Genomic DNA, 18,314 nt, shown 5'->3' with positions numbered 1-18,314 from the left:
TTTAGGAATTATATATCTACTGATAGTTGCATCATTTACTTAAAATAGGATTGATATTTTGTGATGAATCATGTTAAACTATCGCATTAATTTAATAAATTTGTATGATAAAAATGTATATACATATCAGAGAACACGATGTCATTTTATTAGAATCGCAACACGAAATACATATTTATTAACATAATTGTAATTACAGGTTGTAAATATTATGTTGTTCTGTTGTTCTCTGATCGGCGCCTGTACAAGTCGTGCACACTGACTTAATTTAAAATATGTAAAATCAATAAGATAGACAACGATAGTGATAGCTGTTTGGCTAATCTTAATCGAGTTCGAATCTAAGTCATAATTTTTTTATTAACATTAATATTTTATATTATACTCTTTCCCATTCATTAGTCTATATATATATATATATATATACATACATACATATATATATATATATAAATATATATATATATATATATATTACGCAAATAAATTATTATATCAGTATAGTGGCGGTTGCTCCATCAAAGAGCATATTTAATGCGGTACTTTTAAATAATTAATAAAATTAGTGTAATCAGTCTAAGTTATGAACAAAGAGATGAAATAACCATTTGGTTTCGTTTTATGGGCGAAGACAAGTGTTCCGATTGTTTCAGCCCGATTATTTCACCCTTAATTACCACCAATTATAAGAAGCATTTAATATTGTAACGAATTATTTACCTTTGTCGGGCTTTTAATTATTCTTTAATGTTCTATCAATGTTTTAGAAGACTTTAACTTTCATCAGTTTTTTTTTACTAAATTTAATGAGATATATTGTTATGATATAATAAGTATTAGTTCTTTGTACAACTATTTAATAGTAAGCGTTAAATGCGTTTTGTGCGTACATTTTGATTTTATCTTATAAATTCAGATTGGACCTAATAAAAAATAGGTCAATGTGACGGATAGCGCTAAACACACAAAGCGGGATCGACCACCGAGAAATAATATCTATAATCTGTGGATGATGTACGATATTACGATCTCAGGTTTCATAAAATATTTTAAAGCACATCAAACAATATACAATTGCACTCATACAAAAATTGTACATAAGGTACCACAGTTAACACAAAACGAGGGCAGATTACTATGAATTCTGAGATTCATAAGACGCGGCCACTTCACAGAATTTCATAACGAGTCATTGTATCGGTGTGTTTTTCTGAATTAATTATTTATTTATTGGAATTCCTACTCATTATATCCAATCATTGTAATTAAACTTCTCTGAAGCTGACCCATAGGTATCAACCATGAAAATAAGGTCAAATATAATTCACAAGTAGACGCTACAAAAAGAAATATGAGACACAGTTTTATTTTTACCCTTTTTTGACAATTTTGTCAAAGCCAAGGCTAACACAATTATACAGATTATATAACTACATTTCTCGCAGCAGTGTCAGACCATAGATTCCGTGAAATATTCAAAAAGTTTAATTGGATTCATGTGATAGTCACCGCGAAAATATATTGTTGATGGCTTCATGTGACGAAAGTTTGGAAACGAATGTTTTTATAAAATTGAGGGCGGAATTCGCAGACCCGCCATTTATTTATTGTTCTTTCATTTGTATTTAGATATATAGAATTTTAAACACATTAGTTGAATAAATCAGATACAAGTAAAAATGCAGTCTATAAGACTATACAAAAAACCTCTATGTATTAAAACAATCAGTTGTGTAGTTGTGCAAATCTGAAATCGATTCTCAGCATTGTAAGGCATGAAAATATTTAATAAACAAAGAATACGACTTCTTCTCATAACGTGTAATTTCTACATATACCGTGTGCCTAGAATAACAAACAATAGTTTTAGTTAAAGAAGGTTATACATATTACTTGAGAGCAGTCTGACTTAGCACGAAGGGTTATGTGTGCACTCGAGTCGCGACTGAAACTAGATACTGGATTAATTAAAATAATGACTGAATGAGACTGACTCTGAGTAGGCGGGTACGTTGTCGAGTTAGCTGCTTTGTTAACTTTTAATTGGGTTTTTCACGATCCCTTTTTAGGTGACACGGTTGGGCATGTTTTGTTTACGCCAGGGCATTAACTTAATTTTGTGGCTAAATTTTTAGGCAAAAATTATAAAAATAGCATGACGATAAAATTATATATTACGCATTTATGAGCATATCGATTAACTTTTTAAGGCAGTTTTTGCTGCGTCCCACCGCTTTCCAACGATTTTGAGCTGCCTTCTGAAGTATTTACGTATCAATTCGACTTAGGGCCCTTCAAGAAAAGAGCATACCAAGTCGAAACCGCACTTGCGATCCATGGGCGGCGGTATCACTGAATATCAAGGAGCCTCCTGCCCATTTACCTCCCATTACATAATAATATATTATATTATTTTAATCACCACTAATTCCTGCAATTTTTCGCTTTCACACCTCTCTTGATAAGTATATAAGTTAAGTTGTCTAAGATTGAAGTAGTTGATTCTTAAATTCAACAAAGTGGTTTAAGAAAATCCTAAAATCCACCCTCGAACTTAGTTTTGTCTAGAATTACTTTTGTACAAGAAAATAGTAGCTGTTTCTCTTAGTAATCACAATCGTGTAGACTATGAATAAGTATATAAGTAAGAAGTTTCGAATAAAAACTTCTTTGTAGTGAAACGTGACTAACTCTGTCCTTAAGTACGGAATACATCATCTAAAACATATGCATAGTGCTATTGTGTGCACTTTTAAATTATGAGCAATTTCTTGAAACGAACGTTTATGTACAATAAATAAGTTTTACAAAATGACCACTGTTGGTCAGTGGCTTAGCCTGCGACTCTCATCTCTAAGATCGTAGGTTCGATCCTCGGTTGTGAATCAATTTCTTATGTTCCTTCCTAAGTGCGCATTAAACATTCGCTCGAATGGTGAAGGAAAACATCGTGAGGAAATCGGCTTAGCTTAGACCCAAAATGTTGTTAGCGTGCGTCAGGAGGCTGATCACCTACTTGCCTATTTGCTTAACAATAATGAAAGAGATCTGAGGCCCTGACCTGAAAAGGTTGCCACTGATTATTATTTTTTATTTCTTATTAGCAAAAAATTAATTAAAAATGTATTGAGTAGTGGCCGTAATGGATATGCATTAAAGTCCAACCACACTGTACATTTTCATAAAATGCTCTTCAAAGGTTTAAAGTGCTAATGAATTACTTTTAATATAAATAATGACTATGGAATTACTATATCAATAATTGCCGGTTTCTATACAGCGCCTCTCTCATTACACGTAGTCTTTTGAGGACTATGAGTCTTTTACTTGATTGGTCCATGTAATTGGTTGACGGCAACCTGATCTTTTTCCGTCTGTGACCACCACGATCAGTTTCTCCAAGGTCTCATCAACTCTGCGCATGCCCGAAATATGATATAATCGGCATTTGTTGGAGTTCGTATTGTCGATCGATTTGACTTTAACTGTGTTAATTAATAAGTTGACATATTAGCAATGGTAGCTGACAGTAACCCTTATGTTCCGTCATATATTGTTATAAAAAGGTGTTCTTAAACGGCTGATAACTAAACAGCATACTATGACTTAAAAACAAAAAATTCTTGACACTAGGCGCTGTTTGTTAGAGGCAGTTACTATTTGCTGAGAGAATGTTAGATACTTAAATTAGTAATATCGGTCAGACTGGCCGGTCGGGTCTTTCGGGTCCGTATATTAAATTATTTCGGCTTTATTAGATTAAACAATTTCATAAACTATTTTAAACGTTCTAGAGAACAAACCGCTTTTCATCGCATCATATTATTATGGTCTAGCCTATAGATAATAATTAGTTTGAATAAGATCATATACAAATAACTTTACTAAACCTAGATCATAAGTTTGAAATTAACGCGGGGAACATCACTTCAGATGTTATTAAATACAAGAAAAAGAAGACTAACGATTAAATCGTTGTATTTTTTAGATAAGAATTATTACAAATATTGGTGTCTAACTAACTCTGCGCTGTCATTTTTCTAAATGTAAGATTTAATAACTAGTCTTGTGTGTCATAATGAATAAAACCAATGAATAAATAAGAACATGAACAGAAGTACATACATGTCTGAAAGGATAATAGATGTATTTATGTAAATAAATAAATAAATAAATAACTTTACCACCTACCTATCTACTAATCTGTTGTAGAGTTAAAGAAATCAAAGACAATATTATAAAATTGTGTCTTCTATTGATTATCAGTTTTCACATTTGCTCAAAGATTACAAATTCCGGCGTTGAAACACACGAACTCAGTGTCCAGATTCGACCGCCTAGCAACTGCACTCTATTTTGGTACATGATATTAAAGTGTCAATGTTTCCACTAGCCACTTGAGAACCATAAATCATATTTCGGTTATAACAGTGTTGGTAAATAATATATCTTCTGTCCCGTATATTGCAAACTTCAAATGCAGTCTGCACTGATAATATTTTCGACAAAGACTTAAGTGACCACGGCAGGCGGAGCCCAGTGGACACAGATAATAAATAACGCTAGGTATACGCAACGCGACAGTTTTATCGGAATAGTTTCGGCGATACAGCTATTATTTAAAGACTGAATATCAGTTCCGCGCCGCATCGCTTGCAGTTTTGAGTCTGTGGTAAGCGTACCGGAAATATCTCTAACGGCCACATTTCGTAGACATCATACGTGCCGCATATTTCTGATACATTCAGCTTTTGAACGAAGTTTTCCAATTTTATCGCTCTTTGAAACTATGGGGTGATGTCAATGGTCGAACACTTTTGTTTATGATAGAGAGGGTGCTATTAGATCGTAAAAATTTATGTTTGTTGTTAGAACGTGAACTATAGACAACTATTTAAGTTATATCTGTTTATTACATGGTAATAAATGAATTTTTCATTGAAATTTATTGAAAGGTAAAACTTTGAAACTGAATTAAATTTTGTGTTAAGATTTTAAAAGCGTTGCGGTAACTCAACGGACCAGCTGTTCTATAAATAGTTAGGAAATTTCATTTAGATGATTTTAAAAAGAAAAAATATATTTGCGAAGTAATATTGCATTTTTAATAAGGGAGCACGCCTCCGGCCCTCACAGAGACTTATGGAGCGACAAATTTGTTATTGAGATACGAAAACGTATCTCTGTAATTGAATATCAAATGTATACTTTTTAATGATTAAAGAGTATTTGGGGTCTCAATGTGAACACAAACAATTATTAAACTAAGATAATATTTCCAAAATGCAATTTTAACGTGGAACATATTATGCATAAATTAAACTATAATAAGCATTAGTTCTATATGAATATAAAATCATTCTCATTAACTCGCAACAAATGTATTCTTTTGGGACTCTTGTTTTATCACCTTTTATAACTAGAAATATATAATAAGCAAAAATATTAAATGTATGTTAGTAACAAACCATATTCTTCTTTCATAATAAGTTACCTTTTTTGGTCTTATTATAATTTAAAATAAATTGCGATTCAACGTGAAGTTTGCTACTGATACGTAATACTAAATACATTATATATTTGCTTTCCTACGTGATACTTTATCTTTTTTGACATAACATAACATAATAATTATGATATAATTATTAAATCACGTTTCGTCTTTTTGAAAATATGACTTCAAAAGTAAGTTATTGCATCTCATAGTTAGTAACGAAACAAAATTACTAATTAAAATTAGCTTTTTATTATAAAGGATGACTAATCTTATAACTACTACAATATAGAATTAAAGTTTCAATACTCTACTATGATTTGCATAAATTCGTGTGGGTGTAGATTGTGTTTAGCGAGCGTTATCGTCTGAATGTCTGTCTCGTGTCCACATCCCGACGGATTAGATAAACCTATGTTTTAAATATCCTGATAATTATAACTTATAATTAAATATTTTTTATATGAATATTATAATATAACTTAAATGCTGTTAGTTTTTTGGCATTAAAAACCAAACCAGATCTGTTTTTTTTAAATCGAACAAGGGGTAAACGGGCAGGTTGTTGATGTTAAGTGATACCGCCGCCCATGGACACTCTCAATGCCAGAGGGCTCGCGAGTGCATTACTTTTATTATTGTATTTGGTACAATTTGGAGTCAGACGTGAGACGGTGGTGAAAGTGGTGATATTTAGAAACGAGTCAACACAACCTATGATTTTTTGTCAAAAACTTTAATCCGACTTTTTGGGGATTGTAATACGCTTATATATCAATCTTTAAAGAATAAACAAGTCCTACGTTTAGATCGTGTTTAACCAGGCGTATCTCTGTGTCCACGCAAATGCATTCTAGGATATTTATATAAATATAAGATGTTATTCTTGGAAGGAACTTGAAGGTTGAACCTCAATTACTTTGCAAGAATAATAGCACACTATAGCCGACGAACCACTCTCAAAGAAAATACTTCATTTTATACCAATATTATTGTTTTAATATAATGAAAGTTATGTGAGTACTTTGTTGCTTCAGTGTGATTCTTATCCCACATACGTTTCAGGGTTCAAATCTAAATTTTGTGTTACTATTAACCTCTTTCATAAGTGATATATTGTACCCTTTTGATAAGATGCCAACACATTGAAGTCTCGGGAACCGATCCCGCTATCAATCACTCATGAACAAACTTTAACTAGAATCCTTTGATACAAAATGATAAATTGTCTTCAATACCATATGAATACTTGACGTACGGTTCACTGTTTGATAGACATTTTGATCAAACGGGGCTTTTAGAAATCTCGAAATTACATAGGTTTCCTTTATTAATTGTGCGCGAATTATTGGCAATGAGTTTAATACTACGAGGCTGCGGAGATTGAGATATTGAATATCATTTCGTTGCAAAGTATATCTTGATAAGTTTTTGGGTTATAAATCGAATTCAACAATATATTTTTAATTGTTTTATACATAATGTATGCACCACCAATTACAAAAAGTGTCATTAAGACTACGTCTACGGCTACAATCTTGGCTAAGATTCTAAACCCAACACGTCTTTTTACGTCCCAGAGTAGACACTGTTGAAAATTTAAACACATGGACTATAGAATGAGGACGACCATTCAATGAACACTTTGCGTTATTATGCACAGACAATGCAACTCTCCATCAGACTAAAAGGCTGTTTAAATCAGTATTAAGAGTGAGCTTATTAGCTAAGTAACGCTATACGGCGCCACGAACTTAATTGTTAAAAAGTAAGTAAACGAAAAAGCTTTTGCAAATTTTATTTTAACCTCGCACCGCGACCGTTTTTCATAAGTTTTATAATGTTGTGAATTGTTTTCTTGGTATTCTGTTTTTAAAAAACTTTGTGAAAATATAGTACTATTCAAATTATGTACTTTGATATGAACCGACAAAAACGTGCGTTATTTGATTAAAAACACTGATTATCCTGAACATATGTAAGTATCTCAATTTGTTTTAAACAATTTGAAAAAAATCTTGATGTTGACGACAATATTTTTTAAACTATTCACGCATAAATAGTGGTGTGTTGAGACCCTATGTAAGTGATGAGGTTTTTTTGCTATGTTTAATAAAATAATATAAACTTTCATTGTTAATTTCAAATCACTTTCAAAATTAACAAGAGAAAATATAGGTTTTGGCCATGAATTTTACTCGCAAATAATATTCATTCAAGTATTTTTGAAAGTTATATCTTTGCGATATGATACATTAGCTATGAATTTAATATAACCTGTATAATTAACTTAACTTAATAACTGCTCAGCTCAGCTGTTTAAATTTTTTTATGATTTATTGGCTTTATCGAGGAAAACTTCAGCGTATTTTAGAATAACATTGCCTTCGGGATATTTCAATATTTCTGGGTCATAACGGAGAATCTTGCTTTAATTTTCTGACTTTTATTTTAAGTGACTTTGAAATATGCTCGAAGCTGCAGTTACGTTTAAAGTTCTTAATTATTTCAGTTTTTTATTCGGAATCTTAGCGAAAAATTGGCTTTTTCACAAATTTTCTTTTAATTTAAATGAAGGGAGAAATGTTATTTAATTGAATAACTTTAATAAAGTTAGTAGATATTTTATTGAAATTTCATAATAGATACTGACTTCAGATTTAAAGCTTTATTAAAGTATTATTAAATTCGTCTTTTTGTCCTATAATACAATTGTGAGCTTTCTGGCAGCTCTCGCTGTTCTTTAAAAAGGTCTCTGTATACCTCAAAATTGGTAAAAAAAGAAACATAACAAAATCTTATTTTAAGCCCGCCAAAGCTATTGAAGTTTGTTTTTTATGAGGCTTATTTCAATAGTAGTTAGTACATAAGAAACAATCTAAATTATAATAAAAAAATTAAATATATAGTTACATGGAGCAGTGTTGGCCTTGTGGCTTCAGCGTGCGACTCTTATACCTGAGGTCGTAGGTTCGATCCTGGGCTGTGCACCAATGGACTTTCTTGCTATGTGCGCATTTAACATTTGCTCGAACGGTGAAGGAAAACATCGTGAGTAAACCGACATGTCTTAGACCCAAAAAAAAAGTCGACGACGTGTGTCAGGCACTGGAGGCTACTATTACTATTACTTTTAAAAATGATCTGAAATAAAACAGATTCAGAAGTCTGGGGCCAGGACCTAAAAAGGTTGTAGCGCCACTGATTTATTAATTATATAGTTACATGTAACTAGCGACCCATACGCACGGGTATTTCACGATTGAAATAATTTACTTTAAATTATATACACTTTAATATTCCACTGGTGGTGAAAAACGTTTTATACTAAGTAGAAGTCTACTACTTACAAAGTTCTAGCTTTACACTTATAAACATTGAGAGTTGTATTCAATTTCAATAACATTATTTTAATATTCATCGATTCCTTTTCCCTCACAACCTTTATCCACGCCAGTGCTTTTATGCAGCAATCTTATTCACATAAAGTTTATATACCGAGTGCATGCTGATCGAACGAGATATAAAACGTACGTCCCAGTTGAACGTATCAAATACTCTTTATAGACGTAGCGGAAAATTGCAGCGGTGAGAATACGAGTGATGATCCGCGCCCAGTGACCTGGCTTAAGAATAAAATTGGCTGGTTCCCAATTAAAAATTGTTTCTACTAAAAGTACTGACAATATTTGAATTGATGTCGTGCGTTCGAATACCTGCAGTGCATTATATTTGCTCGTACTGTGAGGGAAGAAAAATTATCAAACTAGAAAACCCGGTCTTGCCCATAAAAAATAAAAATTTGAAATTCATATAACTTTTTACACCAATCAAAAGATCTACTAATTTATTTATTTAGAATGGGAAGTTAAGCGTGCGACTCTTAATGCTGAGTGAACGCACTGCGCATTCTAACCCCGAGTGTGCACTTATATCGATAATTAATCGACGTGCCAGATACAGAAGTATTTAAAAAATGAATCCAATTTCAGGTATGTAACGCCGTTGGTTAAATATTAATATATATCCCCTCATTCTGTAACAATGCAGATTGCTCTATTGTTCCTATTAATAACATTATGTGCATAGTATGACGTGATAATTACGTTGTCGATCACCTCTGTCGGGTGCAGCCGATGCATTCAAACAAGACTAGTGCCACACCCATTATAGCTAATCTATAACAGGTAACACTGGTAATTCCATGATTAGTAGTTAAAACGTTCGGTCCACTGATGGTCTTTGAATAATGTATAAAAAATATTTTTACATAAACAGGAATACTAAATAATCACTAAAGTTTTAAAATTGTTATTTAAAAGTTAAACTATATTTGTGAATTTTGTTTGTCGGAAAATTTGAATGTAAATCGACAGTCGGTTTTGCATTTTACGAAAAAATTTATTAGCTTTTGTAAACAAAATCGGAAAACGTTTTCAAATTTAATTTCTTGTATATTATTTAGACTAAGTTTGTTTCGAACCCACTACTCCTATAAGTAGTTTATAAAACCTAGCCTATACTTATTTAGTTAAGGATTATTGTGAAATATGACATGAAATATGTTAGATTTTGTTGTAATACCTGACTACAATTATTATTGTAATTAACCAGTACAACGCAATAGATATAAACAAAACACCGTGCGCCATTTGTCAGCCCGCCCACACACTATCACTTTATAGACGCAATCAGCGCCTGAAGATTGCTTTTCGGTTTACAATTACGCTCACTGTACTCGTATTTTTGATTACGTTCCGAGGTGTATATAGAAGCTATCGAAATTGTGTTGTCATAGCCAAATTGTGTTATTATCAGCAACAACCGAAAATCGCACGAATAGAGTACTAATTTGTTGCTCTGTATTTATCTTACTATAATATTTGCCTATGTACATAAATGTATATAAAGCTTACAATTAGTTCAAGATATTTTTAATGTATGATAAAGTTGTATCAAAGCAGTGATAGCCTAGTGGCTTCAGCGTGCGACTATCATTCCTGAGGTCGTAGGTTCGATTCCCGGCTGTGCACCAATGGACTTTCATTCTATGTGCGCATTTAACATTTGAACGGTGAAGGAAAACATCGAGGAAACTGACATGTCCTAGACCCAAAAAGTCAACGACGTGTGTCAGGCACTGGAGGCTGATCACCTACTTGCCCATTAGATTTAAAAATGATCATGAGACAGATTCAGAAATCTGAGGCCAAGACCTAAAGAGGTTGTAGCGCCACTGATTTATTTATTTATTAAAGTTGCTTATCTCAGTTAAGTCCGTAAGCATAAAAAATAAGTTTGATTAATCGCTTTTGCCACAATTGTAATGATCATTGAATGAAATAATTAGTAAATATAATTTATTATTAGGTAATTCTATGATTTCCAGTAATTTACTATGTGGCTTGACTATTTCATAATTCACGACGATAAATTATATTTAAAATGTTGAAAAGTTAAATACATCTAAACAGACATGATTTATATTTTGTTCCAGATATTGTTGAGAGGCAATTAATATTCACAAACTACGCTCGAAGAATTCCTCAGTCACGGTATGTATTTATTGGTATTTAAATGATTAATTGTAATTGCCTAAATTTTTATGAAATTAATATTTCAGTTTAATCGTAATTATTACCTTTCAATTAGAGTTTTTTTTGAAATGCGAATCTCTATTTTTTTTTATAGAACACGGGGCAAATGGGCAGGAGGCTCACCTGATTTTAAGTGATACCGCGGCCCATGGACACTCTCAATGCCAGAGACCTTGCGAGTGCGTTGCCGGCCTTTTAAGAATTGATACGCTCTTTTCTTGAAGGACTCTAAGTCGAATTGGTTCGGAAATACTTCAGTCGGCAGCTGAAGTATTTCTATCCTGTCTTTCAGTTAACAACTGAATAGTTTTTTTGAGTTTTTTGATGCGCTTTTTATGTTAAAAGTTCTTCAAACCAACACAACTATGTAGCCAAGTTTTAAGGGGCTAGCTAACTAAATCGCGAGCCTTCTGGCAGTGAGTGATTGTCTCTTGGTCGCAATATCATTACATTACGTGACTTACCGGTCCGTTGGCCCACAGTTTTATAAATACGTAAACAATGTGTATTAATATATCCACAAAACTATGAAGTATGACTCTTTCCAACTTAGCGACACGGCATATTATTACATAACTGCCTCAATAGAAAGTAAAATAGGTCAAATTTTAAAATGGAGTTTTGCCTAAATACATACTTTTATAGTAGGCAGTAATTGTAACTTGTAAGCTTAATTATTTAACTAGTAATTCACTTCGTTAGTATTGATCTAATTAGAGTAATATTCCACTTGTAATTGATTTATAGGTGGACAATAATCCTAGATAATAGTTTCTCTTCTTTCTTTCTATCTTATTATCTTTTGTTTTTTTTAGATTTAAAATTAAAATATGCGAGTGATTAAGAACAGATATATGTTATACTAAGAACCAGTGCCCTCCAACACTTTTTAGGATTCACCTGAGATTTCTGTATCTATTACGCGTACATAGACAAAATTCAGTGGTCCACGAGGATGAGAGTCGCACGTTGAATCCAGCTCGGCTTAATAGTTTGGTCAGACAGTGGGCGGAAGAGCAGGACGCAGACGCGACGTAAGCAGTTGTAATGTACTAATTAATATAGGATATACAAAGAGCCGCCGTCCCGCCCCGTCCGCTGTTTGAACAAACCTTAAGATTTATTTATTTATTACATGTTATATAAGATTCCGTCAAATATATTTTGAGTATATTTAAAGTTAAAGGTAATGTTCTCGTCTTTGTAACACCAGGGTTAGTGACGAATGATTTTACAATCCACCTGCCGATTAAAATATTAACGTAACACACATACATAGTTAATAAAATTTCTTTAAAATAATTCAAAATACAATGGAATGAGAAATCTAGTTAGTCTAGGATCGAGTTAATATTTCGCATATCTTTAATACATCAGCTTATATATAAAAAAATATAAAATTATATGTAAAATGATCGAAGTAGAGTGATGGGATTAAGGGTATGTTTTGATCTTCGCCGCAGGCAGAGATTACTGGATTACATGCCTGGATCAAACAACAATCATTTCCTAATATTTACCAGCGAAAGTGCCTATCAGAAACTCTGTCCAGATCGCTGTGATATATTGCTAACGTTTCAGGACAAATTATCCTACGGTTATAGCATTTATCAAACGAACGCTTTCGTGTGATACTTATTGGGATTGGAGCTATGTTAGCCAAATGGCTTGAGCCAAGTGGGTTGAGAGGAACTCTGAGGTTGTGTGTTCGAATGACCGCATAAATGGATTTTTTTTGTATGTTGGCAATGAACACGCATTCGTACGGTGGAGAAAAACCGGCATGTAGTCAATATAGAAGAATGGTCACATATCTGCTTATTAAGAAAAACAAATTATCACGAAACTAGTACAAAAACTAAACTATTTTTTTACATTAATTTTGATTTAATATCAAATCAAATCAAACTTCGTTTATTCAGTTTAGATGCATCTTAGGGCATGCTTATGAATGTCAAAAACGTTCACAAAATTCGCCAAAGAGCATTTTATACAAGAATATTAATATTAGGTTATCCTTCCATACTATGCTGTACTAAAACATAATATATTTTTTCATAAACGACGCACATATTTATTAGGGATGGAATCAAAAAACTATCTCTGTCGCGATCGCTGTGAGATATTGCTCACGAAGCTAGAAAAATGTTTGAACCTTTATTTTTCTATCATAGCAATGGATCCCCAGCGTTGTACGAAAATAAGTTGAGTAGCGAGGCGTCATTTGATGGCACAGCGCCATTTTAGGCTGATTTTTAAGATACACACCTGCTTAAGGGATTTAGTAAAGATTTAATAAGTCTAAAATAGTTTTATACCTTTACTTTTTAAGTCTTCGCCTCAGATTTCTGTACATGTTTCATGATCATTTGTCTAACGAATAGGCAAATAGGTGATCAGCCTCCTGTGCACTCCGCCGGCTTTTTGGGTTTCCTTCATTGTTCGAGCGAATGTAAATTACGTAGCGGAAAGTCCATTGGTGCACAGCCGGGAATCGAACCTACGACCTCAGGGATGAGAGTTGCACGCCGAAGCTACTACGCCGATACATATATGCCATTGGAGATTCTATAAACAACTCAGACTAGGCACAACTGTATACTGACATACAAAAAAAAATTTTTTATATAGAACAGGGAGCAAACGGGCAGGAGGCTCATCTGATGTTAAGTGATACCGCCGCCTATGGACACTCTCAATGCCAGAGGGCTAGCGAGTGCGTTGCCAGCCTTTTAAGAATTGGTACACTCTTTTCTTAAAGGACCCTAAGTCGAATTGTTTCTCAATATTTCAAAGACCCAACTCATTTTACTTAAAATATTAAAAGAATAGTTTCTATAGAAATACTTATTTTTATACGCATGTCAAAATAATTGGGTTAAAATCAGTGTGAGCTAATCGACTCTTGTGTCAGATGTTTTCAATCAAATGACTAATCTTGTGACGGGTGTGTCGTAAAACAAAGGAATGCTCAAATTGCTTCCAAGCAAGTATGGACGGTAAACAATGTATTTTGTTTCCAGTTTTATGATAAGCAAAGCGACGTTAATGTGTTAGCGGCGCTTAAAGATGGGTCACGGTTTTATTGCAATTTCATTACTGCCACAGTCTAAAATAGTCAGTTGGTTGTTAAAATAAGTTCATTAGATGGATATTAAATTAGTAGGAGGTAAACAAAAGTGGTAATTTGTAAAAATACCGCATTTACACCGTTAAAACTCGCAAGTGTGTAGAATTTTAAGAATTGGTCCGCAAATATCTTGATCGATATAATGATGGACCTCTAACAAGTTTATTTTGCTGTAGCACATTCCCATAACTAGAGGTAAAGACAATTTGCTTTAAATGTCTTTTGCTACAGGGCTCGCCTTTTAAGATTCAGTTCGGAGATACATATATCACATATCACATATTACATTTATTTTTCATATGGCACATACTTGTACTGTACTAATAATTACTAATACTATACAATTATACTGTTGTAATAATTATTCACTGTATAATTATTACAACAGTATAATAATAATGAGAAATGTAAAAAAACACTTTTTTCGTAAAAAGAAATTCATTTTTTTTTCAAATATAGACTGGTTAAAATCAGTTCAATCAAAAAAGTATCCATTTATGTATGTGTGTTTCAATATTTCTAACTACTGCTGTTGCGGCAATTACAAACTATACACCAGTAATTAATATAATAATAATACCAGATACAGTCCACTAATAATCGTACAATTTTGTTCTGAATCGCAATTCAGTTTTCATTTAGCCTTTTAAATGAGGCGCGTCATTCCTTTCTGGAACAATACCTGTACAAATCCTTCGACAGGCAGTTCCTATAGTTAATAGTCAGAGGACTGTATTTCATTCTACCCTCTCGCCACCCTCCGCTCCGGTAACCTATATACAATTCTTTGTGACCGCAACATTCGCACAATTTATGAGTTATAATTTTGATTCACAATATATTGTGGCGATGAAAATAGAATTTCTATTTGGGATTTTATGAGTCACAACTCGGAATTGCCGTTATTTTTTGTGGAACATCGAGCAAACGGTTCGTTAGATGACCTACTGAACTGGAGTATTATTAATTTTTTGTTTAAATAACTTTATTTCTCATTACAAAAAAAATATTTTATTTACATGAGAAACTTAATATTAATATGTATATATACGAGCGAAATACACGTCGCCATAAGCCGTCTTAATTTCAGTCAACTGTGTTCATTCAAACATGCATCTTTACTGCCCTTTTGAATTTGTCAAACACTCCAATATTGCGATGAATTTGAATTTGAGATGGTAATTGATTAAATAATTGCACACTCTCATACCTAATAGATTTCTTTAAATAATTTGTACGCGGCTTCGGCAAGATAAGCAAACTCGCTCGATGAGTATTGCGTGTAGTTGTATATTTGATTTTTTTGAATGATAGGCAACTATGGAGAGAGTAATTTATTTTTTTCTACATTATAGTGAATGAAATTAAAAAGTAATCATACATGTTGCAACGTATACTTAGTGGATAGGGTATTGTTAAGCTAAATATGCTCGTGGCGGCGTCCATGTGTCGGGTTGTCTCTCTCCATAAAATATGACAAAATTCAATAAGAGTGGCGGAGAGTTTATTGCCAGTTCCGTTCTACGCGCTTGATTTGAGAACTAGCAGTAAATGTTAAATTTAATTAATGCATTTAATATATATATATATATATATATATATATATCTTTTCTGACGTTCATAAGTGTGATTAATTGAACATCACAGTAAAAAATTTGATCAACTACCGCATGTATAATTTAAAAAATATTTTTTTAATATGCATCTTTCTTATAAGTAGTGGCAGGCTCACAATATTTTTCTCCGAACAGGTCCATCTGACTTTTTGTCGGAACATAAGCGAACAAATCGATAGATTAAAGAAGTTCTTATGTTTTACTAAAGTATATTTATATTTATTTATATTATGTTTATACCTTTTGCAAAGACAAATTATTTGTGTATAGCGTCGTCGTAAGCATCTATGTGAGTAACTATTTCAATGTGTCTTTATAGCAAAAAATAAATCATTCATTTTATATAATCCACTCCAGTGTGTCTAGTCATGTTTACGAACGAGAAATCTTTAATATTAAGTCTTAAAAACTAAAAAAAACATACCCACAAAAGTACATCAATGTATCAAATACTCGCATAAGCCGTTACAAATATTTACAGAGACATATTTGCCAATACTCGTATACAGATCAAATATCAATTTGTCAAATCTCTTCTTCATAATATTATTAAGTAAGGCAAGTTCCAACCATAATATTAATTTTGGTTATTTGTATGAGAGGAGAATGGTGTATGGAGGGATTTAAATTACGGGTGTACTATAGTTAATCCTATCCTATCCTAATTTAAACATTTTTAATTATTTTCAGTAGAAAATAATTAACCCAGTGGAGTGTCAAACTTTTAAGAGACACACATTTACTTGAATGGCCCTTTATAGCACAAGAACAATACGTTTATAAGCTATTCAATGGTTGAGATTAAAGAATGTTTCATAATAAAGTCATTTTAAATTCTTGTAAATTATTTTTTACTGTTTTTTACAACAGCCCTTCATCTAACGTTTATGTGGTTAACAATCTTATTATTATTTAAAATCTTCTATTCAGTCCCACTTTCAATATTTCTCCTTAAAATCCATCTGTCTTAGAAAAAAGTCTTTATATTAAACCGATATGCTTAAAGAGATGTACGCGAGTCAAACTGTAGTATAGTTATTACATAAATATTAATCATAAATTATATAAAAATATATAATATGATTCCATCTTCTGAGTCAAATTCTTAATTGCTGACACGAGTCACTATAAGTTGACAGCCTCACTGTTAGTGATATAGCTCGTTCTTTAGTTTCTCTTAGCGTTGCTGTTCAGGGGAAACTCGTTGAAATCGTGACGTGGAAGCGGTTTGCTGTCCGTGGCCTGTTGCCACTTTGCCCACGACAATCACTTTGTGCACGTTCGAAACGGACGGTATGACAAATATGGTCCCTTAAGTGCTTCTATTAAATGATAGATTTAATTCGCAAAGTGTCAGTAATTCTACGAGCAGTAGCCAAGAACCCCGACTGGCTAACAATAGTGTTATTCGATATGCGCCAATTAATACTTAAAGATATGGTGAAGGAAAACATCGTTAGGAAAACGTCTGCGATACAAAAATTTATGGCGTGTGTGGCACAGATGGCTGATCACGTATAAAAATGATAATGAATAAATACAAAGTTTTGTGCATACCAAGTTTGGATCTTAGCTAGTTACTAATAGTAACTTAATTGAAGAACACTACACTAAGCAAAATGATAAAGTGTACGCTCACAGCCCTATAGAAGCCGCTCAAGTGGTCGGAAAGGTACAACGTGATCATCATCCTGCGTCAGTGATGATTTGGTGGGGCGTGATATCAACAAGTCACACATACAAAATCTTGGATTATGTTGTATATCTCTCAGTAATACACTGTTTAAAAATATGCCGTGGACTTCCAGCACGATTATGCACACAAGGGGCGAAATACCCAAGCCTTGTTTAAAACCAGCATTCCGGACTTTATAATAGCTGAAGACTGGCCCTCGACTAGTCCAGACGCCAACCCTTTAGGCTTCAAATAATGGTCAGTTTTAGAGGACATGGCCTGCTTTAAACGACACGGTGACATTGAGTCTCTTAAAAAAATATTTTTTGTTTTTGCCGAGACTTTTATGTTGGTTTAAATTTTAATAATATTACAGTACTTCAATTAAAAATGCATTTTCATTTCGTACGGAAATTATCATTTCTACCGCATTTACCAATGAGAGTGTTCAGAGGCGTGTTTCGGACCTGCAGCTGAGTTTCATCCATGGGCGTTTCCATATCACTTAACATCAGCTGAGCGCATTTCACGTGTTATGTGACACGTGAAATACGCTCAGAAGAAAATAATTTTTAAATTTTACAGTGAAGTCATCAATTATTTAATAATGTTATAAAATGTTTTATTCGTTATATAACAGTATAACCCAAAGCCCAAAATTATTCAAGAGGTTAACAAAATGCAAACAATAGTCGGCAATGGGAGATCAGATGTGTAAACATACAATATCGCCAGCTAAGGTGTGGTCCGCATTACAGGGTTTTCTGTAAACAAATAAAAATAACTTTATAAGCACAAATAA

At 32.8% G+C, this 18,314-nt stretch overlaps 1 protein-coding gene across 2 annotated transcripts in view; it reads left to right on the top strand.

Moving 5' to 3' along the window:
* Nucleotides 1–18,314, top strand: part of LOC111001461 (somatostatin receptor type 2) — a 74,633-nt gene that overhangs the window by 22,064 nt on the left and 34,255 nt on the right. Inside the window, exon 2 of one of the 2 annotated variants that reach the window (XM_045630121.1) lies at nt 10,992–11,049. The exons of the other annotated variant lie outside the window; for it this stretch is intronic. The gene's annotated coding sequence lies outside the window, so the exon portion shown is untranslated. The remainder of the gene's footprint in view (nt 1–10,991; nt 11,050–18,314) is intronic. 2 annotated transcript variants of the gene reach the window in all.

The sequence above is a fragment of the Pieris rapae genome, chromosome 11, assembly GCF_905147795.1.
Source record: "Pieris rapae chromosome 11, ilPieRapa1.1, whole genome shotgun sequence".
Classification (NCBI taxonomy): Eukaryota; Metazoa; Arthropoda; class Insecta; order Lepidoptera; family Pieridae; genus Pieris; species Pieris rapae.
The sequence above is the reverse complement of the archived record's forward strand: the minus strand, read 5'-3'. Positions and strand labels throughout refer to the sequence as shown.